Source organism: Aythya marila (genome assembly GCF_965140915.1).
Source record: "Aythya marila genome assembly, chromosome: 1".
Classification (NCBI taxonomy): Eukaryota; Metazoa; Chordata; class Aves; order Anseriformes; family Anatidae; genus Aythya; species Aythya marila.
In genome coordinates, this window is record NC_139042.1 from 193,494,405 (window position 1) to 193,521,607 (window position 27,203).

Sequence of the window (27,203 nt, forward strand, 5' to 3'; positions counted from 1 at the left end):
GGGGGGGGCGGGGCCTGCGCGGCATCCAATGGGCGGCCCGCCCGGGCTGCCCCGGCGCGCGCTGATTGGCTGGCGCTGACATCATCCTGCAGTAAGGGGGCAGCCGCAGCTGGGCAGGGTCGGGAGCCGCCGGGGGAGGCTGGGGCGAGGGGGGAAGAAAACGGGCGCCATGATCCCGGCGGGCGGGGAGCCTCGAGAAAAAATGGGGTGAAAAGAGGGGAAAACGGGGAAAAAACGGGCTCGGTGTCTCCATCCGGGGCCGCGAGGAGAGGAGCGGCGGGGCGGGGAGCGAGGCAGAGGGGGCTCGGCGGGGCTTTTCTAACTGCGTCAGCCCAAGATGGCGCCGGGCCTCCCTGGCGAGGGCAGGGCGGCGCACGTCCGCCGGAGGTCACGTGACCGCGCCGCATTCCTGTGGGGCTTGGCCGCGGCCCAGCCCGCCTCAGGCGGCGGCGGCTGCCCGGGGAGCCCGCGCCTCCCCTCACGGCCCCTTCCCCGCCTCCCCTCCCTTCCCCTCCCTTTCCCTTCCCCCGCCGCCCTCGTGAGCCGGGGTGTAGCCGAGGAAGCTTCTGGCTTCCCTCCCTGCCCGCCGCGGGGGGAGGCCCCTCCGCGCTGCCCTCAAGGGGAAGTTCCCCGCGGGGCCCCCTCAGGCGCTGCGTGGATCCCCTCTCGGCTGCCCCGGCCTCCCCCGGGGTCAGTTGGTGTCCCTGGGAGCTGCCTCAGTGCTGTCTGGCCGCCTCTCTAGAGCCAATGTACAAGCTGTGTGGAGTTGTGCTGCTGGGAGCTCGGTGTGGCTCTGCTAGGTGCACGGGGAGGCTGAGGAGAAAGCTGTTTTGCCTCTGGTTCTGTCTGAACAGCGCTTGGGTGTGTTAAAATGTCTGAATTCGTGTCTTGGTGGCTCCTCTTTGAGCAGTGTTTTCCTAGGGCGGCATGACGTCTGTTTGGGAGCTAGGCCGCGGGTGGCCTGTGTCTGTAACGGGGATTGAAGCGGGCGCTGAGTGGAAATGGAAAGCCACGGGGTGCAAATACGGGGAGGGTGGCCCTCCTCCTGCCTCCTGAGGTTCGTAGGAAAATGAACTTGGCACACCAGTCTGGATGGGATTAGGAGCTTGGCAAATATATTCTGGATCTGTGTTTTATTTCAGGATTTGGGGTGGGGGTGAAAAATGTACGTTTTCCAATCATAACACTTTTCCTCTTCTCTTTTTTTAAAGAGTGCAACTCATTTTACTGTTTGGGTGGGGTTTTTGTGCTTTCAGAGAATTTCACTGCCAGTTCCCACGTCTTGTTCTTGTATAGTACAATGTAAACTTAGCCTCTGCAGCTAACCCAGCGAACGAATTAACAGCTAAAATTGCTGATGCTTCAAATGTGGTCGTTTGTTCCACTTAGAAATGCTTTATAGCGCTTTTCCTGTTCTCAGTATGTTTGCAGATAGGTGCGATTTCTCTCTTCTCTGCAGCAGCGACCTGGTGGGGAATGAAGCTTGAATTCTTGGTGAATGTGTTGTGTGAGAACTGCTGGAATGAAAGTTGTTGGGTATATGACTAATGTAGAAGAATCCTGTATAATAGACGCTGCTTAATGTGTTACATAAGCAACGTGGTGAGGTGGAGCCTAGTTGCATAAGAAGCGACTGGGGACTGGGAGCTACTGTAAGTAGTCGGTATTAGTTGCAGATAGAGCCTGCAGGGCATGTGTGTGCTGAGGGAGGGGCAGGAGGCCCAGGCTGGAAGCATCTAATAGTGCTACATTTTTTCCTTTGGAGGTTATATAAAGGATACCAGGAAAGAAATGGAGACAGTAATTAAGGATGACAGTGTGAAGCTTTTTCAAGTTTGGAGCCTCATCGGAGCTTAACTTCTATGATGTATGCTCTGTTTTCTGAAATAAACTGTTTCAAGTGTCAGATGGGTGGCTGTCAGCTGAGCCTTGAAGCAGCTGGTTTTGTGTAGGCTACTACAAAGAGCAGGATTCTCGAGTCCTAGAGGTTGTGAGGCTATTTAAAAAAAAAAAAAAAAAAAAGCCTTACTGGAAATGGTGTTAAGAGCAGACAGCTGGTTTGTTAACCAAACATCTAAGTGACTGGATTATTGATCCTTTCTGTATAGGCATAGTGTAGCACAAGGTAAATACTCCCTTTGTAATGGAAGCTTCCAGAGAAGCTTTCAGTGTGCAGTGAGCCTTCTGATGTAGAGCAGATTTATTTGGGAGCTGAAATGAATATTTTCTTGCATATATATTAAGTGAGAAACATTCATGTACACTGAAGATGTGGAAAAAAAACACTTCTGTGTTATTAGTCCTTGTGTTTAGGCATGTATTCCATGATTATGGAACAGGGAGCAATTCCCTACCTTGCTGTAAGGGAGCAATCTGAATACTTAGTATTTTATAAGCTACTTTAGAATATCAAATCAAAAGCTTCTCTGGGGTAGAAAGCTTTAATCTGTAAAGCAACCTTTTAGGTAGCTCACATTAATAACCAGGTTTTGCTTTGGCAGCAGAGAAATGAACTATTTTTAAAGTTTTGTGCAGCTGAAAGCTTGTTGTAGCAGCATTTGAACCAAGGAGTCTTTACGTTCTTATGAAACTACAGAAATGAAGGCAAATAAGATAGTATTTGGGTTTGTTTCAAGGCTGTCTTACTAGCTGTCCTCAGGGAAGCACTATCATTTTGGGAAGCGGTAACTCCAGTGGTGATGCAGTGAAGCTTCAAAATAACGTCCGTGATGCGTTCTGAGTTGTTTCTTCTGCTGCAGGAGGTGAATAAGCACCAACTGTTTGTACTACTTCTAGACAGAAACCGTAGGGAAGGGGATCTGCCCCAAGGCCAGTCTGTAATGCCTTTAACTGGGAAGATGAGGGGAAGGAAGGGAGCTGGAAGAGAGGGAGATATTTTTTAAATAGTTTGTATTTATGGTAGCCTACCAGAGAGAAACAGTTTCTCCTGAACTACAATTCTGTCCTTTTAAGAAGGATATTTCAGTTGGCTGGGTGTTCTCCAGCAGTTAGGCTTGCGGTTCTGACTTGCTGTGGTATCCTGTCTGTGCATGTATGTGGTCTGTGCCTTTGCTAGGACCTGTTATTTAAACAGCACTGTTTACCTTTGTCTTACAAAGAGACTGACAAGAGTTCAAGGGTATGTAGGGGAGAAGGGAATACGAGGTGTAATAGATCTGAGCGTGCATTAATGCCATAGCTGAAACAGTTGAAGTGGTGCTCATGCTGAAAGATGATCCTGTACCTTTTCCCAGCTGTTCATTCTTGCTTCTGCACCAGCCCTTTTTTGAAGGCATGGGTGTCTGTGTGAGAAGTGGAACAGGAGAGCAGATTTGGCACAAGCCTAATTGTAACGGATGGCTTTCTGATGTGAGTGTGCACTGCACGGCTTCATAATGCTCCTGCTTGGACGGGAGTAGGAAGAAGCAGCTGCAAGGAGAAAAAACAGACGTGTGCATGTTTAAACTGCTAATGAAATTAGGTGTGTTTTTACTAAAAATGCAGTTTTTAAGGAATTTGAGGGGCAGCTCCTATAGGCACTTGGTCAGTGAAGCCAGAATTGCTGTAACCCTTGCTTAAGGAGTCGGGCGGTGGCAGGGTCATTTCAGATTCACTGAAATGGTGGACTATAAAAATAACTAGGCCGGAGTTGGGAAGGAGCAGGATTCTGGTTAAGTGCTCACAGATTTTGGACTTAATGAGCTTATCTTGTTGGAGCAGGGTAAAACTTGGAATAGGCTTTATGTGTTCCAGAAGTGACTGATAATCCAATAGCTGGGCTGTTTGAAGAGTTCCTCTTACTGGAAGAGTTGTGAACTAATCTTTAAAAAGCTTGTGATCTCTGTGGGTCACCACGGTCACTAGGCAAATTAATATGTATTACTTGCACGGAGTAGGGCATGTCCAGTGACCTTCAGCTGATCAGAAAGAATTATTTTCAACAGATCTTTCCATCTGGATGTGGAAGGAGTGCTCAAAGCTTGAACAGCAGCAGGGCGGGTACATCCTTTGCACACCACCGAAGGGTTGTTATTATGATATTATAAGTTGAGACCCTTTCAGAAAGATGAGTGAAGATTTTCCTAGGGAAGGAAGACCAGTTATTGGCTCTTTGTGTCTTTAAAAATAAAAAATAGCCTCTCACTGAGAGGAGCAGGCTGACAGGTGTTATGTGCCCAGCTGATCTCAGGTTTAGTAGGAGCTTGCACCAAGTCCACTGCACTGTTGGGACCTTCCTAAGAAGTGGAGCTGTATTGTCACTTGATTGTAACATACCTCTAGCCTTGGAGCCCTGTCAGTAATGGTTCTTTGAAGATGTTGGAGATAATTAACAAACAGATGGTTCCTCAGTGTTACGGTGCAAGCAGTGTAAGCAAACCAGTAGTTCTTCAAGGTCTCTGGGAAGAAAATGAGGTAAAGGCTGCTGCTTGCTGACAGTTGGGCTGTGCTAGAGCGAGGCGGTTACTGAGCTGTGGGTTCTGGTGTTCCAGAACTGCAACTCAGGGTGGTCCTCTCACAGGGAGAGCAAGTGTTTGTCTTGTAAGCTTAGAAGCCAAACAAGTCTTGGCTTCTGTGTTTCTGTGGCTATTAAGCGTTGGACAAAAGGGGTTCCTTATCTCTGCTGAAACTTGTTAGTGTGACTTGTATGAAGGGAGCATTCTTAAAAACGGTAGAGAAAAACCAAAACCATAGAAAATCAATCTCCTGCACTCTTATGGTCAAGCACGAGAGCGCTGTTTGGCAGCTCGTTAATGATACACAGACACGCAGCATTTCTTTTTTCAAAAGGGAAATGCAGCTTGAGTGCAGCAGCGCTTCACATCTCTTCAAAGGACTAGCTTCAGAAGGCTACTAGTCCTGGTAGGTGTGGCCTACCGAGACTTGAACTGTTCAGAGGAGCAGAAATCTGATGGGATGGTGTATTGAGGATGGGTGGCTGGCTGACTGGCTGTAACCGTGGGCTTACAAATTTCTGTAGGTTGGCAACTCACGAAGCTTTGTGTTAGTGGGGTTCCCAGTGCGTCACAGCTGATGTAAGGGAACTAGTAGGTATGCTTCCCCCTGGCTGGGTGTCACGTAAACGGGTCTGAGAGCTGCTTGATGTGGTGGTAGTGCAGTTGCTGTAGGCCAACCAAATACAAGAGCAAAGCTAGCTTGTGTGGCAGCTCTCGGGTACATCAAAACTGGGGGGCACTTGAGCTGAAGCACTGTCTGGAGAGCAAGGGTAGGTTAGCAGAGGAGCTAGATGCAAGCACCTCTTCCTTGCCTCCCATGTTTCTGCCCGCCCTTGCCATTTAGGTCACTGCTATGTGGTTCCCCAAATTGAAGTGAAGTGAGAAATGGAGGTGCAGAGCCGTGCTGCTTTTAGGGTAGCCTAAGCAACCCCTTGAAGAGGCTGAGAGTGAAACTGGCTGGTCTCTGAGGTTGAGATGGGCTACAGCCTGTCTCGTCTCTTACCACCATCATTCTCCTTTGCTAAACTGAGCTGCAGCTTCATTTTGGGCAGCAGCGCTGGCACTGCTGTTGCTTGATGTAGTCTTACTCGAGATGGGATGAGTCGTCCATCCAGAAAAACCACGGGCGTTCTAATTAGGCTTTACGAGAGCGTGTTACTTAAAATAGCATTCTCACAGCTGCCCTGATTTAGGAGACTGCACTTTTCATAAAATGAAACTATTGCTTTTATCAGGGTAGTGCTACACTTGGATTTCACCTCCAGCGCTTTGCTCTATCATCCCATTATTCGTATGCTGGAGCAAGCTTGTAAGCTTATAAAGGTATGCTGGGCGGTTGTGAGATCCTATTTTTAAACTGCTTCTGAGAAACACTTGTCTCCTATCTCTGTGCAAGCATAGGAGAGGATATACTTCATGTAGGAGCCACGGTGTCTGGGCTCAGCTAACAGCGAGTTCTGAACTTGGAGTGTTGTCTCCTTAGAGATAATAGATTTGAAACTGCGCTGACTTCTGCTGGGGAGGAGAAATGCCCATAAGCAGGAAATCGTGGCAGTGGGCTGATAACTGCTTGTAGTAAGAGACGGATCTATGGGACCTTGCAGGCTAGCCGAACATTAAGAGGAAGAAATCTGCTTGTCAAAACTGTCTTTGCTCTACGTAAAGAGTGCAAGAAGAGTTAATGGCAGGAATGTTTTTAATGGTACATCTTGTGATGAATCTTAAATATGGCAGGTGTACTTAACCTACTACTGATTTGAAGCAACTCAATTTACTCTAATTGTGCAATTACCACCATGTAACACCTCTAACATTTCCATTGACTTAAGGAAATTGCCTAAAAATGCAACTATGTTTTGTATGCGAGTAGGCTAGCATCTTAGGGTTTTTCTTCTGTATGTCCCTGATCATCTAATTGAGACTAAGCATGAAATATAAGCACTGAATGTGGGAGTTAGTATTATTGCTATAGGAATGAGGGAATCCTAAAATTGAAGGACCTTTTCAGGGAAAGTATAGTATCTAGTTTGGGGCAAAAATAGACTATTAAGGCACCATTTAGACTTGGTTTTCTTTGTCTTTTAAAATTGGCAGGCAGGAGTATTTCAAATGAGGCTAACTACTGTGAACAGAAAGAAAAATTGTGCTGCTGGAAGATGGATTATACGGAGCAAATTCAGTGTACCAAATTCTACACATCTTAGAGCTCTTTCATCAAGTGACTATGGTTACTAGTGTAGATCTAATTGCTGAGAGGGAGTGGTTGTCACAAAATGAAATTATTAGGACTGTATCCTGAAAGCTGAAGTTAAGCCTGCGCTGTTTCTGAGAATTCGCAGTACAGGGTCTTACTATTTAGTTCTTTTTTTTTTTTTTCTTTCTGAAACAGCCAAGCTGTTCCTTCAGTTTTCCCCCAGATTGTGTGATACAAATATTACTGGTCTTGGAAGTGCAGCTGTTAGCTAAATTGGTTTGGTTTGTTGTCTGTTTCAGTGGTATAACTCCTGAATACTGTTCCCATTAGAGTAAATTGGAGGATCTAGCTGTTCTTGGTATTGGGTATCCAAAATTTGCCTTGTAGGCCATCTGTGCTCATCTGGAAGAAAACTTACTGGACCTGTTGTAACATCATCTACAGCTAGCAGAGCAAGGTAGTCTGTTTGAGGGCACTTCTGTGCTTTATCTCCTGCTTAAGTCAGCTTACCTAAGGATGTTTTTCAGTTTCAATAATGTAATGATACTGCAGCGCTGTTCTAGAACGGTTCCCTTAAAAAAAAAAAAAAAAAAAAAAAAGAACTAAACTCAGTTTGGTAACCTGCTGAGAATATCCATGCCCCACTCAGGTCTGGTTCTGTTCGCTTTAGTGGCTCTGCCTTACCTAGTCTGGTTAGACCTAGGGCCTGTGTCTCAAAAGTCTCATGTGACTCATCCTCACCTCCTTTTAATGCATCTTGCAAATAGCAGAGCGCCAGTAAGCAGAGATTGGGCTGTCTACAAATGCTCCTTCTGTCTGGAAGTGACTTGTTGGAAGGTGCTTATGCCTGTCTGTAGATGTTGCATGGAGCGTGGATTTTTCCAATAGCCTGGGTATTTGTCAGGAAGTTTCTTGCTCCGGGTGTCTCTCCTTTTTGCTTGAATAGCATTGAGCAACAATTATATACTGATTGCTCTCATTACAAGTAAACTCTACATCCTGTTTAGAATAGGATGTACATATTAACAAGTGTAAAACATCTGTTGCATCTTCCTAGAAATAGCATCTTGCAGACTTAGATATTTCAGCTTCACAGCTGTTCAGAAGCCATTCCATATTTAAAATGCAAGGCTTTTAAGGGGTGTTTGAAGTAACGGTTTAAAATAGGTAGCTAAAGCATGATGCAAAATTGAATTTTGTTTTGGAATTGTTAGTCTTCACCCTTCTGGATTGTCAGTCCTCCCAGTGGTATTCCTCACCTTATTAATGACTATCAAAGAGAAAAAAAAAAAAAAAGAACCAGAGGTTCAAAATGTAGGTCTAGTAGATCTTCTTGCACTAAGATTCCTAGTTGAATCTGAATTTTGGGTGTGCCCAGTTGGTCTGGGAGTGAAGGAGGCTTTGTTACTGCTCAGAAACACTTCTACTGTAGCTCTTAGGCTGCAATCTTGTTCTGCTTGTCATATGATAAATAAAGAGATGCCTCATTGAACTCTCAGTTGTTCTTCCCTTACATCAGTCTAACACGTGAGCGTTGGGTTTTTTAATTTTTTCTGACACTTCCATTAAGCAAGAGCGTGTTGGTCTTGTGACAGATACCCTTCTGAAGTGCCTTGGTGTAGGAAGTGTTCCCCGCTCAAAGGGGACTCCCGACCCTCTTGACTGCTGCAGGAGAAAAGGATGAAATACATGTTCTTGTAAGCAAGCTCTGCAAATGCTGGAGATCCATTTAGTCTGGGTAAAATAACTGTTCTGTGGTACATGACAGGTGAAACAGTCACAGCCTCCTACATGTTGATACCTGTGAATACCTGTGCTTACAAATCATTTCAGACTACCAAAGGGAGGATGATGAAGGCCTCTAGAGGTAAATGCAGCTCTATAGTGGAAGGGATAAAAGAGTTGAGGGGCTGAAACAGCATATTCCTCCTGGTAGCTGTGGAGAAGTTACTGGAAGAGTATTCTTGTCAACATTTATGGGTTTAAGATGTTCACCTAAAAAAAAGGATGGGACAAAACACTGAGTCCCTCGTTATTAGGGGTCCTGCAGCAAAAGGTGAGTTGTTAAGAACGAAAACTGAGTAAAATCCGTCTGTCTTGGCTACAGAAAGAGCAGGCCAAACCTGTAGTTCTTGAGCAGCACACAGCTTTTAAGTAGCTCCAGGCTATGTCTAGAGTAGGTTGTCGAATTGATCAAAACAGGCACTGTATGCAAGTGCAGAATTCTGAAAGACCAGTTTAGAGTGGGATCTGCATATGAAAAACATTCCTATTTCAAACACTTGTGCTGCATCGTACATCACATGACTGCTGGCTGTTGTGTAACAGGAAAGCCTTTATTTTTTTTTCCGTTCATCTTGGGGAGCTTGTGGAGGGAAGCACAGATTGGACTTGTATTTAGCTATAACTTCCTTCCTTTTGGGAACCCATCTGAACTTAGGGATTTCAGGCACTTAATCTGCCACGTGGAATGCTTTGGTTTCCTGCCCACATGTGAAGTCGGAGTGAGTTTTGGAGCCTCCAGGCGGTAGAGGGTAACTGGGAACCATCTTCCCATGATTTGAGAAGATCACTCCTCGATTGTCTCCTTGCACAGTTTCCTGGGTGGGTACAGTGAGGTGTGCTTTGGTATACCAGGGTTGGCTAGTCTATAGCACAAAATACCTATTCAAGATTTTTTTTATTCTCAAATTTAAGGGCTATTAATTTCAAAACTTCAGATAATTTTGCTGTGACCTGAATGACAACCTAAGCTGTTTCTAAACATCAAAGGAAAGCGATTGGGCTGGAGGCTAAGTTCATCAAAGAATTGCAGTTCTATGCCTGAATACTCAACCTGCCTGCCAGACTTCTCCAAAATCAGCTTGCAGGTTTTCCGTGCTACAAATGAAGATTGTGAAGCACATAAGCCATAGAAACTAGCTGAGCAGAGAGAGGAAGATTGGCCAAGAGTGAATGCAGAAGAGGGAGGTGCTTATTTTTAATTAGATGTGGCTTTTACTTTTAGTCATGTTTTGAAACTAGACGTTTGTGCCCAGCTCTGCTTTCTGAAGTGTCAGCTGTTCTAACCACCAGGTCAGTGGCCTTGTTAAACGCAGGTGGGATGAAACCATGAAACCTACAAGTGTGCCTCCAAAATACTGCACGTGCTCTGTATCAGTCACTCGTTCTTTACTAGTCCCTGTTTGTAGGGATTGAGCTTATGTTTATGGATAGAAGCAGAAAGAACACGACTTCGCGCACTTCTCATTTCATGTTGTCATGGAAAATCTGCTCGGTGGCAGCTGGCTGCGTGTGCTATTTTTGTCTTTCTACTCTCACGGTTTGTATTAGTGTTTTCTCCAGAACACGCTACCCGGCTTAAATATAAAGGTGCTCATTTTCTTTCTCTCTTAATGTGAAAGACTCTACTAGACCTCCTCATTTTTTCACTTTAGTGCCAGAGGTGCTTGAAGGGGGGAAGCTGGTTCTTAAGCTCTGAAGCCAGAGTCCTGTAGCTTGTCGTTTGTGTCTGAACTGACTTCTGAGATACGGACAGAAAAACACAACTAGCAAGAGGCTCATCTCTGCCCTCTTAAAGTAAATGCTCCTGTGACAACCTCCTGATCTGTTTGGGTAATGATAAAAAGATACTTGGCAAAAAGCAAGAGTTCTGTGACTGTTTGCCCAGAATATAAATATTTCATGCTGCTTTGAATGCTTGTGTGGCTTAAATATTGCAGCAATAGCGGCTCACTTCTGTTTAGCTTTGGGGAGCAGGAGGAGTGCTAGTTTCCTGCATTCCTCTTCCCCAAAACCTTGGCTACATGAAGGGGGAGAGGTGGAGCAACCCGGAGCTGGTTTATCAGTTCCAACTGAAGGCTGGCAGTGCGAGCCCTGACCTTTGTTGTGCCAGGGGTAGGGCAGCACTGAGTTACATTGCAGCCCTTTCTCAGCGGTCTTCCTTCTGAAACAAAGGCATTGAGCCTCTCAAAATGAGAGTGCAGCTTATTTGTTAGTTGTACATGGGTAGTCCCCAAACATGGCTGTTGCAGCTCCCAGCTAGATCTGCTCCTCTGGCTGCTGTCACTGGAACTGTGATGTGATTGCCCAGGCATGGCCAACATGAGAAATCAATGAAACTGGATGCTGCAGCACCACTTAGTATAACGCTTAGGTAATTGCCACTGTCTGCACATCAGCTGCTGCTACTTATCCACAGCTACAAATTACTCCTGCTTGGAAGTTTAGGTATATATCCTATTCCTGTGCTTTACAGCATAGATGGCTCAAACTAGGCAGGCCCTGCTGCCAAATTACGTCCAACTGCTTCCATTTAAAAGAAAAAAAGCTGAATTGCCAACTTGAGCCATAGAAGGATAAGGAGATCCATAGTAGTCTCTTGGGTTTTCTTCAAGAGGGGGATAAAAAAATGCATATGGCCCTTGTTGTAGATAAATAATAATAATTTTCTTGTTTGTGGCAGTGGCACACGGGTGTCAAAATTTGGATGAAGCGGTTGGGGTGTTGTGTGGGTATCATTAGCAGGAAGTGTGCCTGTACCTTTCATATAAATCTTTTTCCTGTCAAGTCAGTCTGCAGCAATCCACTTAAGGTATGAAGCTTCTTGGCACTGCAGAGCATGTGCAGAACAGGCCTGCAATCACTTGGGCAAGGAGCAGATAAATACAAGCTTTGGCATGCAGAAGTGTCCTCGTGTGGAGCAAAGATAGAAGCACCAGGCTTGTCCCAGCATGTTCCTCCAGCAGCTACGCAGAAAGTCCCTGGTGTGTATAAACGCTCTTTGATTCTGGTGGTATGTGTATTTTCCACTTACGTCGCAGTGCTGGTCATGCTCTGTTTGGGGGTGTCGATTTTCAGGTTGGTCTGAGTTTTTGTTTCATTTAAATTTTAGGGTTTTTAAAAACTGACCGGATCGCAGCTGCTGACTGTGATTCTTCCTGCTGAAGTAAATGAATGCTGGTATTAGCTGCTTTAGCAAACTAGCTGTGTACAAAAGGATCCAGTTTAAGAAAATCTAAGGGACTCCAGAAAAAGTGCCTGGTTACAGAAAGACTTACAGCCTCTTGCATCATGACTTAGGCGCAGACAGTAAAACCTTAATCCTCCGTCTGAATCACGCTAATGCCACGTTAAAGAGACACGGCACCGTGGTGGCTTGACTGGGGAGAGAGCTGAGCAGTTCCACTTGTCCTCGGATACATTTTTAAATTGCAGATGAGTATGGATGATTTTGCTGCTGGTTACCCAGTATTTGTACAGGCTGCTTGTGCATTTAGTCTGCTTTGCAGCTCCTGCCAGGATGTCGCTTTCGTTTCTCTAGGATAATTTGGTATGAATGGAGTAATAACCTAACAACTGTGGGAACACTTAGCAAGTGTGACACTGGTGGTAACTACCCCTATCAAAAGATGAAAAGGAAACGTTAAGCAGTGCACAAGCTAAGGCAATAAACCACATAAAAGGCAGGGGCTTAAGTCAACATATGTTCCTTTTAAGCTGTAGGGTCTGCTACCCTACCCGAGTCCACTGTGGGTATTGAAAGGTCTGAATGTCCGCAGGGCTGGTAGCACCACCTATTGTTCTCGGTCTGTTTTCTTAGCTTCCCTAAATCCAAATGATAAAGTTCTAGGCCCTGGTTTGTTTGTGAAGGCCATAAAATCAGGAGTGGGGGAACTGTGCTCCTATTCTTGTTGTGCTTTAGAATAAACGACTCTTCTTGCTCATGAGAACTAAACAACATCTTGTCCAAGCTGTGATCCTTCGTGGGAAAAGTGTATCTAAGTAGTGGGTGGGGTTTAAGAAGCTTTTGTTTCAAAATGAGCCTTTCACAACTCCTGATGCTGGTCAGATTATGCATACCTCAGTCACATCTGTGATTTGGCTGTGTGTAATGAACCTCTTCACACATCTCTTGCAGGCTGAGAGCAGCATTAGCTGGGTCTACCAGAGGCTTAGGTGAATTCTTCATATAATGGTCACTCAGGTCTGCTGTAAGCAGAGCAGATGAATACATGCTGCTGTTGATCACTTCTAATTACGCTAATACATGGCAGAAAACAAGCCACTTGATTCAAAGCGTATTTTGATGAAAGATTGATGATAAACAGGAAGCTAATTGGTAGGTTGGCATAGCCATAACAAATACGGGTGAAGGACTTCATTTAGGGGAGGAGTTGGCGTGATGAAGGTTCTGAACAGAGCAGTATCTTGAGCCAAACCAGAAGCAGGAGAAGCTCTGATGGCAGAAAGCTTCCTTCAGCAGCAGTGAACAAAAAGGGGGTCTTATGCGGGCACCTGCTCAAAATTAATGGTTTTCACTTAATGGCAGCTGTCATCAGCAAGTCCATGCGGAGCTTTGCTGGGCCTGGAAGTGTGGGGTGGACAATACCAGCCCGAGGATGGTTGATGGGGTTGTTGGCCTGGCCTTGGGGCTGGAGATGTTGCTGAGATGAGTTTGCTGCTTGGAGGAAAGGACTACTTAGCAGGACAACAAAATAAAGAGTGATGGCAGGACCAGGCTGATGGTAACTGAGGTTTGTCTCAGTGCTGGGACGTTGCCAGCTCTTTTAATGAGCCCTCCTGAGGAAATGGGGTGTCACGGCCTGCTGTGGATGTGGGAGGCAAAACTGGCTCAAGGTGTTACCTCTGGCTGCTCTTCCCCACTGCTGGGGTTATTGTTCTGACATCAAAGCAGGGCGCTCCATCACCTCACTGATGGGTTGTGAGAATAGGCTGAGAACTAGGGACTGATTTCTTCAGTAAGTAGATCAGTCTCCCACCCCCTAGGTTTTCTTTTCTTTTCTTTTTTTTTTTTTTTCCCTTGGGGGGTTGGGAGGAGGAGAGGCAGTGCAGATCTGCTGCCTCCCTTCAAAACGGAAGGGAGCTGCTGGGTGATGAGGGACACAATCCACCCTTCCAAGCTCCTGTTGCTGCAGAAACACTTCTTCCTCTTTTTGCATCTATTCCAACAAAATTTATCGGTGCCTCATGTCAAGACTTAAGGTAACTAGAAACTAATCACTAATTATTAATGAAAAATGTGGCTTTAGGAATTTTGTAATGTAGGAAAACCATAGCACAAAGAGGGGACAAAATACCCTCAAAGGCATATTGGTCAATGTTTAACTAGGAGATGCTCTTAGCTGTAGTTTCATTAGCTTGTCACAATTTAACAAAGCTGTTTCTGCAGCGAACGAAGCAGCGTTTGGGTTTTGGTTATAACATGACAAGGAATAAATGAGGCAACAGCGTGGCCTGTAATTACCAGCCTTATGGAAACGAGGGGTCCAGTTGCCCCAGCAGCCTGTTCTGACGCTTTTCGTCTTCCTCTGGTTTGATACCATGGTGTCACAAAACACAACAGACAAGTTGATTTTCTGCAAGTGTTTCTTCTTCGCACCAAACATTTTTCTCACTTTCATTTCACGGCTTAAAACAATGCAATTAAAACAATGAGCTTAATGACAGAGCAAGCCTTCATCCCCCACTCCTTTCCATGGTAACTCCAGTACCTCATGAGTTACTAGTAGTGCTGGCAGGGAGACTGATGTTTACAACTGTCTGACGTTTTCTGAATACATTCTTCAGTCTTCTCTCGCAAATTGAAACCAGATGGGAGCTGCAGGGAGCAGAATGGAATCTAATTGTTCTGTGGCTTGTGATGTTAACAAAACTCTTCGGGTATTTTCATTGTTATTTGGCAAGAAAATGGCTTGTAATTCCTCTGGTCTGATCACTGTAGTATGCAGTCTTCTTCCAGCGTGTCAGGGTAACTACTGTAAGCCTTCACTGAGATGTTTTGCTTTACTTCTACCAGAGTGATAGACTACAGCGTGAGCGTATTATGCTGGTTAGTTTTTTTTTTTATTTAAAAAAAAAAAGAAAATAATCAAAAACTAACTAAACAAGCCAGAAAAGTTCTCTTCTCATCTGGCAGTGCTGATTCTGAGGTGAAATACAGTTGTTTTGCAGCATGTCTTTCTCTTTCCCTCTCTCTTCCACTACCCTACCCAAAAGTACATAAAGTAGTAAGGGGACATACAGTGGAGTTAGATGAGGGGAGATGGGACCGCTTCAGTTTTGGGTGGCTGAGCTCAAGTTCTTTAATGCAGACAGGAAAAACACTCTCATGTAGTTAATGCCGTGCTGCTTGCACTGGTTGGTGTGCTCTTGGAGGAAAAGAAGCAACCTGTTGAATCACAGAAATGGGGTTTCCTGTTAGGGCTTGGAATTTCCTTGCAGCTTTCCCCTCTGCCGCTACAGGAGCTGGTTTTGTGTAGTACGTGTGCCCAGGCAAGAACTTGCTGGAGATGAAGACAGAAGCCAAACGGTTCTGCATAGACTGCAATGGTTTCTGACTCAAATTGTGTGATAACTGCCAAAATATGGTGGGGTGTGGCAGGAACTGCTGCATCTAATCCTGCTGAATCTCTGTCCCTTCATAATTTGCCTAAAAGAATACAACATGCTAATCCTAGTTAACATGAAGCTTGGGAGAAGATGTCTTGCTGTCTTCTGCCCATTTGGAACCTGCTAGCATGCAAGAGCAAGTTTCTATATACTGGAGATCTGTTGGTTTTCTTCCAGTTACTCAATTTTAAGTCACATTACTCCTGATTTCCTACAGAAAGAGAACCTGCTTGCAGAAGAAAAAGTTATAACTTTGTAAAGATTACTCTGAAAACAGTGAGCAGGAAACAATGACAAAGACTCACATTACTAGCTTGTTTTGCTTGGAGTTGACAATATATAGGAGTATGTTAAAATAGTCTGTATGTATTTACTATTATGGAATACGTAGTTGTTTTTACACTTGTTTTAGTCTTATAATAGAAGCATTCCTAACAGTTTAGTATAGCAGTCTTTTAGCGTCAAATATAAGGTCTGTGCTTTCACCATGAATGTGAACGTTAAGAGGAATTTATATAAAACCCGTCTTCTGAAGTAGTTGTTCTTAATAAACCAGGTTTTACAACTTCAAGAGGTGGACAGACAGGAAAGGGGGTGGTCATGTTTTCAGACAAGTGACACTTAGACATTTAGAATAGACATTTGAAATGAAAAAAACGTATCTGATGCTTGTTCTTTTTTCATGGTGATCACTCCAATTAAATCTCGGGCTTCTCTGATGCCATGGCTTGCTTGCTAGTGCTTAGGAAATACCAGCCCGCTGCTTTCTGGGAAGCATATTCCTCTGAGGCTTAGTTCAAGGCCCAGTCTAAAGACTCTTAATGCCTTTATTGTGCTGCCTCTGCCATACAACACAGGCATTTGTGATGGAAGTATTTATGTGGTCAAGTGCAAGTTCTTCCTTTTTTTTTTCTTTCTTTTTTTTTTTTTTTTTCAAGCAGCGTATTACCTAAATGGGAATACTTCTCCAGCTTTCTGAGAGTGGAATAATGTGAAACAATGCATTTGCTCCTGTATGCCTTTTTTGTTCCTTCTAATCTGCTGTCTCTTCTTACCCCAGTTTCTTACAGTCAGCCTCCAGAAGAGCCTACTTCATAGAGTGAAACCCACTCAGGTTATCCTAAATCTTTCCCAGGGCGTTGGATGAAAATGCTGCTAGTCCCTTGAGTTTTCATTTCTGTCCTAGGTGATCCTAGGACACGAGCTAGCATGTAAAGCTGTCCCAGTGATGCAACTCCTCTCTCCAGTTTCAATAAGTGGAAGTGATGCTTCCACCCCTAAATAAAGCTCTTGCTGGGATAAAAGGGCTATATATATATATTTTAATTAGATCCAAGCAAGATCCATAAACCTCATTGGAGAAATTCAGATTCTTTTCCAAGTATTTTTCAACTGAAAACTTGTCTTAATGGTGAAAAACAGCCATGTAAACTAACGTTAGACTGGGTGACTGTTTGTTAAAGGAAAAGCATGTTCTCAGTGTGGTTTTTGGACTTCCAGACTGATTACACAAGCTTGAAGGCCCACCCTACATCCTGTGTAGAAAACCAGCTCACAGAAATGCCCATTGTTCTTCGGGATTGTAAGTGCCTGTGTTTTCTGCCTGCCCTCTTCTTCAAAGCACTGTATGGAAAATAGCAGTGCGAAGGAGCCCCAGCAGCTTAACGAGTGCTTGGCCCTGCCAGGTACTGAGCACTCTGCTCCTGCTCAAGTGGGAGGGCGAGCTGCCACGCTGGGCTCCCCGCTGAGAGAACAAAGGTGGTGTGTTGGTGAAAGCAGCTGGGAATGTCGGAATTAGTTGTGTGATTTAATTGATAATTGACAGACTTGGAGCCTGAAAGTTGTAGCTCCCTGGGTATTTGCTGTCTTCGGGGAGGGGGAGGTCGAAAGGAATGTGGTTTGCTGCCAGCTTGGTGAATTGTCCTCGGTGTTGCTTCATCCTTGCCTGGTCGTTCATGTAAAAAGAGAATGGGGGCATCCGGATTTCATACCCAACCAGAGAGCGGGTACTTCATCTTCTGGATCTCTGCTCTCACTGCTGAGATTTGTGCCATCCTGCCTACAAGTTAACTCGACCTGTCCCCAAAGAAGGGACCTATCAAGTCAAAAATAGCAGAGTTTTCTCACTCTACCTTTTTGTTTTCCTCCTTCACCTACGTTATCTTGGACAATATTTTTTTTTAAGATGAGGTGCTATTTGTGATGTTAAATTTTCAAACAGGAGAATGTTTTAAAGTGAACTCTAAAAATATTGTAGTTCTCTCTTTTGTAAAAACCAAACAAGCTCTTATATAGCTTGGTAGAATTCAATACTCGTTTAAGACCAAAATATTAGCTAAGATAATGCTGTGGAGTCGAGCTACAGGGCTGCCATGAGAGTGTTCAAGGCTGGGCTGAGCTTTTCAGCAGCCCTCTGAAAGGAGCTGCCTCGCTTCAGTTGCTGCCAGTCTCCTGACTGCTCAGCGTTCCCAAAACATGTGGCCCATAAAATGGGATTATAGGGAAGGCATTCAAGTAAACACAAGTTCCCTCAGGATGAGATTTGCTTTTTTCGTGTGGAGCTGCTGCGTGTTCCAGCTGGGGATGGAGGGACGGACAGACAGACAGACAGCTTCTCTGGGTGACCCCAGCTCTGAGACCCCACGCAGCTGGGGGCAGCGGGGGGTGGGCTGTGCTTGCTGAGGGCACAGAGCATGTCCCCATCCCTGCGTTTTGGGGAACGGGCTCCTCCTGGGACGGCTGGCCCACTGGAGCCCCCTTTTTTGGGAGGGCACACCCATTACAAGAGAGGGGAGCTCACCCTTTCTGCATCTCTTCAGTGCTTGCACGTGGTAATAAACGACTGGTCCCGTGATGTGGGTGTAGCTGCCAAGAATCCGCAGCGAGCCCCATCCATCAGTAACTGCACAGCGTTGCTTCTGCGGCCCGGTGTGTTCCTGAAGGGAATTCAAGGAGAAGTGGCTGTCTTTTTACCTTGGCTGTCTCCTTACCTTCGTGCTTCTACAAAGATCACCGTTATATGGGCTGGTAATAACGTGTTTCTATGGCTGTGCAGTCCTGGGCAGCCTGTTCTGTTGAAACTACACGACTTTGGATGAGTTCAGCCTGTAGTTTGAATGCTTTGGGGTTCTTCATTGAGTCAAAATATTACATCAGCCTCAGCAACAAGTTTCCTGTCCTGCTCCCTCGTGGTCTGCATCCGGTCCTGGCCTTGGTAATTCAGCCTGCGGTTGCTGCTCAGCGGGATTACACAGTATGGTGTCTTAGGGCACAAAACCTTCGGGCTCAGCTCCTTGCACAGTATCTCTTCATATTTTTTAAGCACTAATCTCAGGTGCATTTCACCCTTCATGTCCAGCGGATGTTGGTCACTACAGTAACGGCTCTGATTGTAGCCATCCCCTTACAGTGGTTGTAAGACTTCTAGAAGCTTTGCCTCAGCTTCTAGAGGTACTTTGTACCCCATCACGGAGGCTTTCCAGGGGAAGCTACAATCTTAAATGCTTTCCTTAAAACAATAGGAGTTCATAGGTTCATGAGTATGTGTTCCAGACTGGCTGACATCCTGTTGCTGATGTGCTGCTGCTGGTAGTGGAGGGAGGAGTGTGACAGCGGGGTCTGCACCAGGCACAACACAGACCCGTGCCTCTGAGCATCGTTACACATTTTTTCCATTCTTTCTTTAGAGTTTAACAGTTTCTCTAAAGAGAAACTGTTTCTAAAGAGAAACTGTTAACTTCTTGCTGTTGGGCTTAGCGTGAAGCTTTGAACAAATTCGGCAGTGAGGATTTTCCGTTTTCTTCACAAACCTAGGCCAGAAACTCTCCTTTCTTGTTTCTGCACCTGTTAGAAAGAAATGGAGAGAACAGCCCTGGGAGCAGAGAACCCAACCCAGTTTCTGCAGCACTCAGCAGCAGTGAAGTTGTTCACTTGCCTACACCCTGTAGTAATCAACGTGAAGAATTACTTGCTGTGGGTTGTAAGTCAATGGTACCTACCCCATTCTTCCAGCAAGAGAAATGTAATTTATTTTCAAAACACAATGGGAAATAACATTTACAAAACCAAGGTGGGTGAATTCAGGGCCTGTAGCTCATTCCCCAGCTGACTGCAGAGCTGACAGGAGTGACTGCACTCAGGTGTAATGTCACTGTCACAGATGGACACAGCTTTCGTGTCTGGAGGGTCCCATTATCAGCCCTGGCATAAAGGGAGGCATAAACGAGAGAGGCTGCCTTAGTTCAACAGTCCCAGATAACCACTGGCTATTCTAAGACTTTAATTCTGTTTATGGTTGGAAGTTTTTTGGAAGGCCTGAGGCTTGTGAGTGTGTTTTGTACAGAACTCTGCTTAGAGGCTGAGAGCAGAATTACTCTCTGCCTGTATTTTCTGTATCAAACAGCCATATATTCATCATATTTCAAATATGAGGGTTAAAAATAGGATCGTTAGATCAGATTTTCCGAAGTTTAAGGAGATTAATTATGTTCAATATCTCCAGGTTTATAGGATCTGCTGAATTATGAGGGGAAGTAATGACATGATTACTGTATTTTCCAAACATTAGGTAGAATATATAGATACAGCAGCAGGGAACCAAAAATGTCTTGTGAATAACAACAGCAGCACCTGCTTGTATTTCATTTTGCAATTTCTGTGTGGGGTCACTTATGTTGCAGAAAATGGCATCTTCTGAACATACTTTGGAGAGGAATGAGGTGCTGGTAAGGCTGAAATGTTTGATATTGTGCTGTACGGTGGGGATGCTGCCTGAACCAAAGGCAGGTAGGGGACACAGACGTGACTTTGTGCTCTCAGCTCTGTATAGAAAGATTTGTATAGAAATTTCTAGGACAAAGAGAAGTCCTACCAATAAAGTGTGGTTCAGATGACCCCGTTTGTATGTTTACACTGATAAGAGGTGGCACAGGTGGCTTTTGTGTGACTGTGAAGAAGTCCAGATTTGGTTTGGGCAGCTGCATTTAGGCAAACAAGCCATCCTGACAGAGACTGAACATCTCACTGTGTGTTTCTGGAGAACAGGGAAGGGAATTGCATAGTAAAAAGCCAGATACAAGCATGGCTAGGTAAAATAGATCATTGGCAGTGGACTAGTAGATTAACTCGGTGTGCAAATCCCAGTCAGCTGATGAAGATCATCAGACTGGCGTTAAAGCAGTGAGCTCAGTTTGTAGCAGGTAAGACATTGTCTTGGGGGGAAAAAAAATAATTTTCCTTGTGAAGTCGAAAGGCCCTGAACACCGCCTATCTGAGGACTGTTAGGGGTGACACCAGAGATTACTAAACCTGGAAGAAGTGAGACAAACCAAACCCTTTTCATTTTCTGTGTAGCACGGTCATTAGCGCCCTTGGTGGTGTTTCTGCTGAGTGCAGTTTTAGTGGGTTTTACGCTTGGGTGCGCTTCCTGCCCTATGCATTAGCATAATGATGGCACCGGTGGGGAGCATGGCTCTGTGCTCCTCCTGAACCCGCTGGGAAGGCTTCACAGCTCTCCGGGAAGGCTTCAGTTCTGCCCTGTTGGAAATCCAAAGGGAGGGACCCCTCCTTGTGAGCGGCCGTGTGGGAGCGTGGAGCAGAACAGGCAGCAGCAGGAGGATCTCAGGGCGTCTTCACCTCGTGTCGGTGAGCACCTGGAGCCTGTGGCGCTGTGGGAGAGGCAGGAATAGACAGGGAGGGCACTTACCCCTGAAGCAAAGTGGGAGCAGAGCCTGAGCTGTGCCCCTGCTCCTCGGGCTGGGCACCGCCGATCCCAGGAGGGAAGCACCGCGGAGGTCGCTCTCCCCCGAGCACCGGGAGAGCTCCAGGCCCCAAACGGGTGTGCAGGGCTTGTTCCTCCGGGAGCTTCTCCCAGCCTCGCTGCCTCCTCGGGACACGCAGGAGTGGTTTGGCTTCTCCGTGGGGAGATGGCTGTGGGAGAGGGAGGAGCGTGCTGCCGGGAGGCAGCGGGCAGGCCCTGGCACATCTGGGGAGGGTCCGCTTGGGTCTACAGCTCTTCTGCCTCCGAAGGACACCACCCAGCCTGGGCTGTGCTGTGGAAGCAGCAATTAGAGAGCTCCGAGTGATAGAAATCTGTATTAAAACGAGCTCGGAAAAAAACTTCGGGAAGACTTCATCCTGTTGAAGCTGGCTGGAAGGGGCTCCTCCGGCGTGAGTCATCTGCAGCTGGAGAGGACCCTGGGCAGAGCCTTCCTCCCCTCTGCTGAATGGGGCTGTCACCGTGCCCAGGGCCAGGGGAGGGAGAAAAATGCCCTGATTCATTTCCTAACCAGATACGCATGGGAGGGCTCCCCGCAGGGCCGCTGCCGGGGGGGTTGTGGCTTTGTTTTTCCAGCGGCTCAGCTCCACAGCAGCAGCGCTGGGCAGCTTCGAACTCCCACCCAGAGGCCTGGGCTGTCCCCCAGCCAGCACCCAAGGGTGCTGATACGCCTGGTGCTGCAGAGGAAGTGGCTTCTGGTACAAGCTGCGAAAGTCTGGCTGGGTGCCTGCCAGATTCAAGTTGACACAAATGTTTGAAGTCTTTAGCTTTTGTCTTACTCTTTTTCTAAAGATTTCTCTGCTTTCCTACCGTTAAAATATCACCTATGCCAGTGTTTTTTTAACAAACAAATACATGGCTTTATTATTTTTTTTTTTTTCGAAAAAAAATAATAAAACTTAAAGCCTGTAGATCATAAAAATATTCTCAAATGCCCTCGATACTGTAGCAAAACTCAGGCTAGACCGTCTGCAGCCCAAGGTGTTGCTTGGGGCCTTTTTGTGCTCTCCCATCCCTGCAATACGACATCCTAGAGACGGTGTGGGAAAGACTTGGTCTATTTGAGGTATCCGGCGCCCCCTTGTGCTCTTTCTTTTTGTGTGTTGCGATGCCAGGAGCTGCCGAGGGCCCCAGGCACACGTAGGGACGAGGGAACTTCAGCCTCATCTTCAGCTTGCTTGGAGATTGGGCTGCCCCCCGGCACAAGTCTGCAGAGTTAACCCCAGCCATGCAGTGTGTGTGTTCAAAATACAGCCACAAAACTGCTTTATATATTCCCAAAGACAGAAATAACTCTACATTCATTTAAAGGTAGCAGCATTTGCTAGGTATAAAGTTCCTCTGCTGGTTGTAATTTTAAGTGGGGTTTCAAACTTCCGTGGCTCTTAAGAATATAATGCAAGTTTAGATTTTTTTCCATCCTACTCCATACTATGTGATTACTTGTTTTTAATTATTCACTTTTTGCTCTGTGCAGAATGTGCTGCTGCTCCCCAGAAGTCACGCTTGAGGATTAGATTGATTTAGTCCCTTAAAAATAATTTTTCAAGTTGCCCACTGCAAATGCCTGAAAGGACTTCATTTCTGCAAGTGAGGTGCAAATTCCAGAGTAAAAGAGGTAATTATCTTACAGAGCTGACTAAATAGCTACCACTCTTCTGAAAACATGGCCTTTTAGTGGTTTGCTCTCTTAAAAAAAAATACATGTACTGTCTTTTCTGTGTATCCACTGCTAGCAGTGGAAGCTTGAAGTTGTTCTGAGGACACAAATACATTATTTTCCTGGCCTGATGCAAAGTCACAAACTTAGTGACACCTTTGATGCCAAAGCAATTGACTGCAGCGTGTGCAGTGAGCTCTTCCCATTGCTGGCTCCTCAGGGATTAAAGATGTTGCTTATTTCAGGTTTATTGACCCACCATGGTTTTCGTCTGGGCTGGCTGCTGTTCGGTGGTGACATTTCCAGCTAAATAGCAGTGTCTATCAGTGTACTCCTCCTGAGGATTACAATTGTTTCGTACAGCAGTAACAGGAATATAAAGCAAGAGTGGCTATGCCAGGCTTGGCCAGGCTCCATCTACCTCAGTGTCTCCAGCAGACACTGTAAGTGCCTTGATAAAAGCCTAAGAACAAGTCAAATATAAAAGCTTCCTTCTTTACTCTTAGCCTCCAACTGTTTTCACATCCCATGCTGATTCAAGGTTTTGTGTGTTTAGCAAATCTTGAATAGATTTAATTTACAAATTGTTGGGTCTTCCACTGAACTAATATTCCACTTCAGTGTTCACAACATCCTTTAATTAAGAGTTCAGGAAATCACCTGTTCCAAGGTGAAAAGCCACCTTTTTTCCTTTGTGTTGAACTTCATACTACCTTATTGGGCATTAGTTCATTCTTATTTTGGAAGGAAAGTGAACAGTTGCCATCCAAGATGCTCTGGATTTTACAGGCCTCTATAACATCCTTTCAATTTTCTCTTTTTCAGCCTGAAGAGTCCTGTCTTATTTGATGAACATGTGAAGTTAGAGTTGTTTTTCTGCCTGTACATGATTTTACACTTACCTGTATTGTACCTATTTGCTATTTTCTTGTCAACTAACACTTGTTCAGTCTGTCACCTGTCATTCTCACCGCCCTGAATAACTTGTATCATCAGTGAACTGCCGTGTTCTTGTCAGCCCCTTTTCCAGGAACACTGAGCTCCATCACTAATCTCTGAGGTTCTGCACTGATAAACTTTGTCTACTCTGAGCACTGACCGCCTTGTTCTGTTTCTGATCTCTTACCCCTGCAAGGACTTTCGCTCTGAAGCCATAGAAGCTTGGTTTCTTTAAAAGCCTTGTTGAGGAACATGGTTGAAAGCTTTCTAGAACCTCAAATACATTTACCAACCCAACCATCCTCATCCATGGCATTGCTGAGCCCTTAAAAGAAGACTGAAAAGTGCTTCCAAAGTGTCCCTGGGTTTCTGCTTAACAGTTCTATTCCTTGTTATCGTGCATACTGCTTGCTTCCAGGTGAAATCCTCAGAGATGAAGAAATGGCATTTTTGAATAATTAGACCTCTTGCAAAGTACTGAGTGAAGCTCTTCAAAAGGCAGCACAACTTCCCTCGTATGGTTTGCATAGCTGAAGTAGCTAATGTAGATGAATTTGGAGAGAAATCTCCTTGGCAAAATCAGCTCTTCCCAAACACAGGATGTTGTCGTTAATCATTTAAGCAAAATGTGTGGTCGTTGTTGTTCTCCCATTAAACATACCTACTTGAAAATATCAACAAAAGGCTCCTTGTGGCTGCACAGCTTAACTTCAGTGTTTGCAAACCTGACAGTGCCAGGTCTGATGCAGCTGCTGGATAAAGATCATTTGCAGATTTATTCCTAAATTGTCCGGTGAAAGAAAACAAAATCAGAGGAGAGGAAAAAAAAAATCTCAAACAAATCCAGCACGTTGGAAATGTGATAGCGCTTCCAGTTACCAAGCATCTGAACCACCGCTCGGTGAATAATGCAGTGACAGTTGCAGAAGACTGGTGGATACTCTGATAAAACACAGAAATGCACATATTAACATAGGCCTGTTAGCTCTGTTGATGCACTGAGCTTGTGTAAGAGCTCACACCGTTGAGGTATAAGGGCAACACATAGTTTGTAAAAGGCCAAATTCATATGGGATGCATTGCATTTCATTCATCAGTGGTTTTACTGTGCCTGTGTGTGTGTAGGCTCTTCCCTGTGGTACCCAATAGTAAGCATGACATAATAAAAATAAACATATCTTGCATTTATAGAAAGGAGGAAGGGGGCAGTTAAGATTGTGTGCATAGATACTCCCCGCAGAGCTGCTGGTTTGTGCTAACTAGCTGGTGTATCAGTCCTTACTCCGCATTGCAGTGGTTAACTGTTGCCTTTTTAAAAAATGTATTGTTTAAATCCATGTAAAATACTTCCCTAGACGCGTCTAGGGGCCGACTCCAAGCTCTGCCTATTGCCACATTGTGCTGTTGCGTGCAAGATTATCTCTCCAGATAAGCATGAATAAAGTTCAAATGAATCTATCAATAATCAGTGGAAAGGATGTCATAACGCCAAGTCTGATACTGTAAAAAATACACAAGTCCTTGAAAACATGTGTTTGGAAAGGAACCGCTTTATTCTTAACATAGCTGCAGGTCTGGCAGCAACAGCTTGTGAAGAGGTGTGGGAATTAGCTGAGTCGACTCCCCGCTGGCAAGGAGCGCTAGGAGGCTGCCTGCTACCAACATGAGCCTGACTTCTCCTTTTTAAATCCCTTTGCATAAAGGAAGGTAAATTGTTTTTCTTTGCTAGTGAAACATTGTGAGGCAATGCTGCCTTTGAGAAGAAAAAGATAACCACTTGCTGGAAATAAAATTTCTTTAAAATCGAATGGATTTTGGTGTCATTTGTGATTTCTTGTAGTTTATCTTAATCTCCTAGGTTCATCACAATAAATACAACTGAGAGTGAAAGCCACATGAACTGGGAGATTGAGGAAGGAAGAGATGCTGAAGATAAAACGCACATTTTTAATTACTCACTTCTCTGATTTGGATCTGTTTATAATTAAACTGTTTTCAGTGGAATTTGTAGCATTTGCTGCAATGCAGTGTGTGTGGTACAGTGCTGAGCCTAAGCAAGAGGCAGTTGGAACTGCTCACCTCATTTTCCATGAATGCCACAGTCCCTGTGATTGTTAACGGGGTAGTGGGCACAAGCTGAAATGCGGGAAGGTCTGCTCAGAACTAAGAAAACCTTTTTCCTCTGAGAGAGGCCATTGGAGCAGATTTCCTAGAGAGGCTGTGGGGTCTCTGTCCTTGGAGGTACTAAAAGCCAGCACCGAGCTGTGAGCAGCCAGCTCTGAGCAGGGAGGTTGGACTAGATGCTCTCCAGACATCCTGTCCAGTTGCAGTGATTGTGTTGAGTTTTCATCTTGATTCTATTTTGAAGTTTAGTATAATCACAACAGAAATACCTTGATACAGAAAGAAAATTCTGCCCATTGCTAACATACTTAGGAGCTTCATGCATCCTTGCAGCTCTCCTTTTGGCAAATAGCTGGTCTAGGAATGAGCTCGCCTCCTTTCATGTACACATGCACACATGTATGTTAGTTGATGTTATCAAATATCTTGTAGCTAAGGAGAAATTATGTACAAAAAATAAAGTTGGGCTCAAATGTCTCATTTTGCACTTTTTAAAATGTTTTGGATAATGAAAAATTACAATACAGTGTGAGGAAACGATGCATGAAAACAAATAGTGTGGCCAACATAATCACTTTGCCACAGAATAATTTTTCCCAAATTCTACTTTATTAGAGCATCACTTAAATGCTGCTTGTAAAACTATCTATAATGGTGCCCTCTGGTGACTCCGGAATTTTTTACACTTGAGTGAAATCAAAAACAAGGCAGAAATCTGAAAGCATCCTAGGCAGTTGTATTCACTGAAGATTCATGAATAAATTAAAGCTACCTGAGTTCAACCAGGCAATATATGCAAGGGACAGACATACAGTAGTCCTGGACTAACTAGGAATAAAGGTCTAATGGGTAAGGCAATCTCACACCTTGCTGTACAAATAATCTCTCATACATTAATGGTGAAAAGAAACCTGACTTTTGACACTGCAAACTGGTCATTTATTATCTTGTGCCTAGCCAAGGGAAAATCAGAAGATGAAACAACAAAATCTCTGACTGAGTTTGGCTGGCTGATGCAGGGCATGCGGAAGATGTTGATTGATTATTTGAAGTCTCAGAAATAAACCATCTGTGAAAAGGAATGTCTTTTGTATACTCTGTAGTTAGTGTGGCTTCCACACAGTCTGTGGAAAGCTGCTTTCTTCAGTGCTCTGTTTTCTCTCCTGGATATTGCTTTTTATATGTACAATCTGTGCAGCATCTATTGTCTTTACTGCCCATCATTCCCCACCACACTGGCATGCATGATCTTCATTGCCCTGACTAGTGTTCAGATGGATGTCACTCTGTTCTGGTTGAAAATGAACCTTTTCTTTGCAGTGTTGTATTATTTTTCAGCCAGATCTGTGGTCATATAAATACTAGTGCAGGCAGGAGGAAGCAAGTATGTTTGGCTGGGGATGGATGGAATAGGCGTGGGCACCCCTTTCAGCATCATTTCTGTTTTAAATCTGAACTGTGAGGACACGTCCTAATCAATGATGACATGCAACATAGGTGATGTAATGAGACTATCATACTCTGTGGCAATTAGCCCAACAGAAAATTGCCCATGAGCAGATACAAGCAAGATAGGAGGTAAAAGAAAAAAGAATAAAACCTTTGTTAATGAATTTGTGTTAAGTATGAATAATTATCTAATAA

At 44.8% G+C, this 27,203-nt stretch overlaps 1 long non-coding RNA gene across 2 annotated transcripts in view; it reads left to right on the plus strand.

Annotated features, from left to right (window-relative positions):
• LOC309881273 overlaps positions 1 to 25,275 on the plus strand; it is a 26,459-nt gene extending 1,184 nt beyond the window's left edge. The window contains exons 2-3 of one of the 2 annotated variants that reach the window (XR_014318107.1): positions 22,314 to 22,454; positions 23,322 to 25,275. This is a non-coding gene — a long non-coding RNA (uncharacterized lncRNA). The remainder of the gene's footprint in view (positions 1 to 22,313; positions 22,455 to 23,321) is intronic. The other variant, XR_014318108.1, reaches the window with a different exon arrangement.
• The last annotated feature ends 1,928 nt before the right edge of the window (positions 25,276 to 27,203 follow it).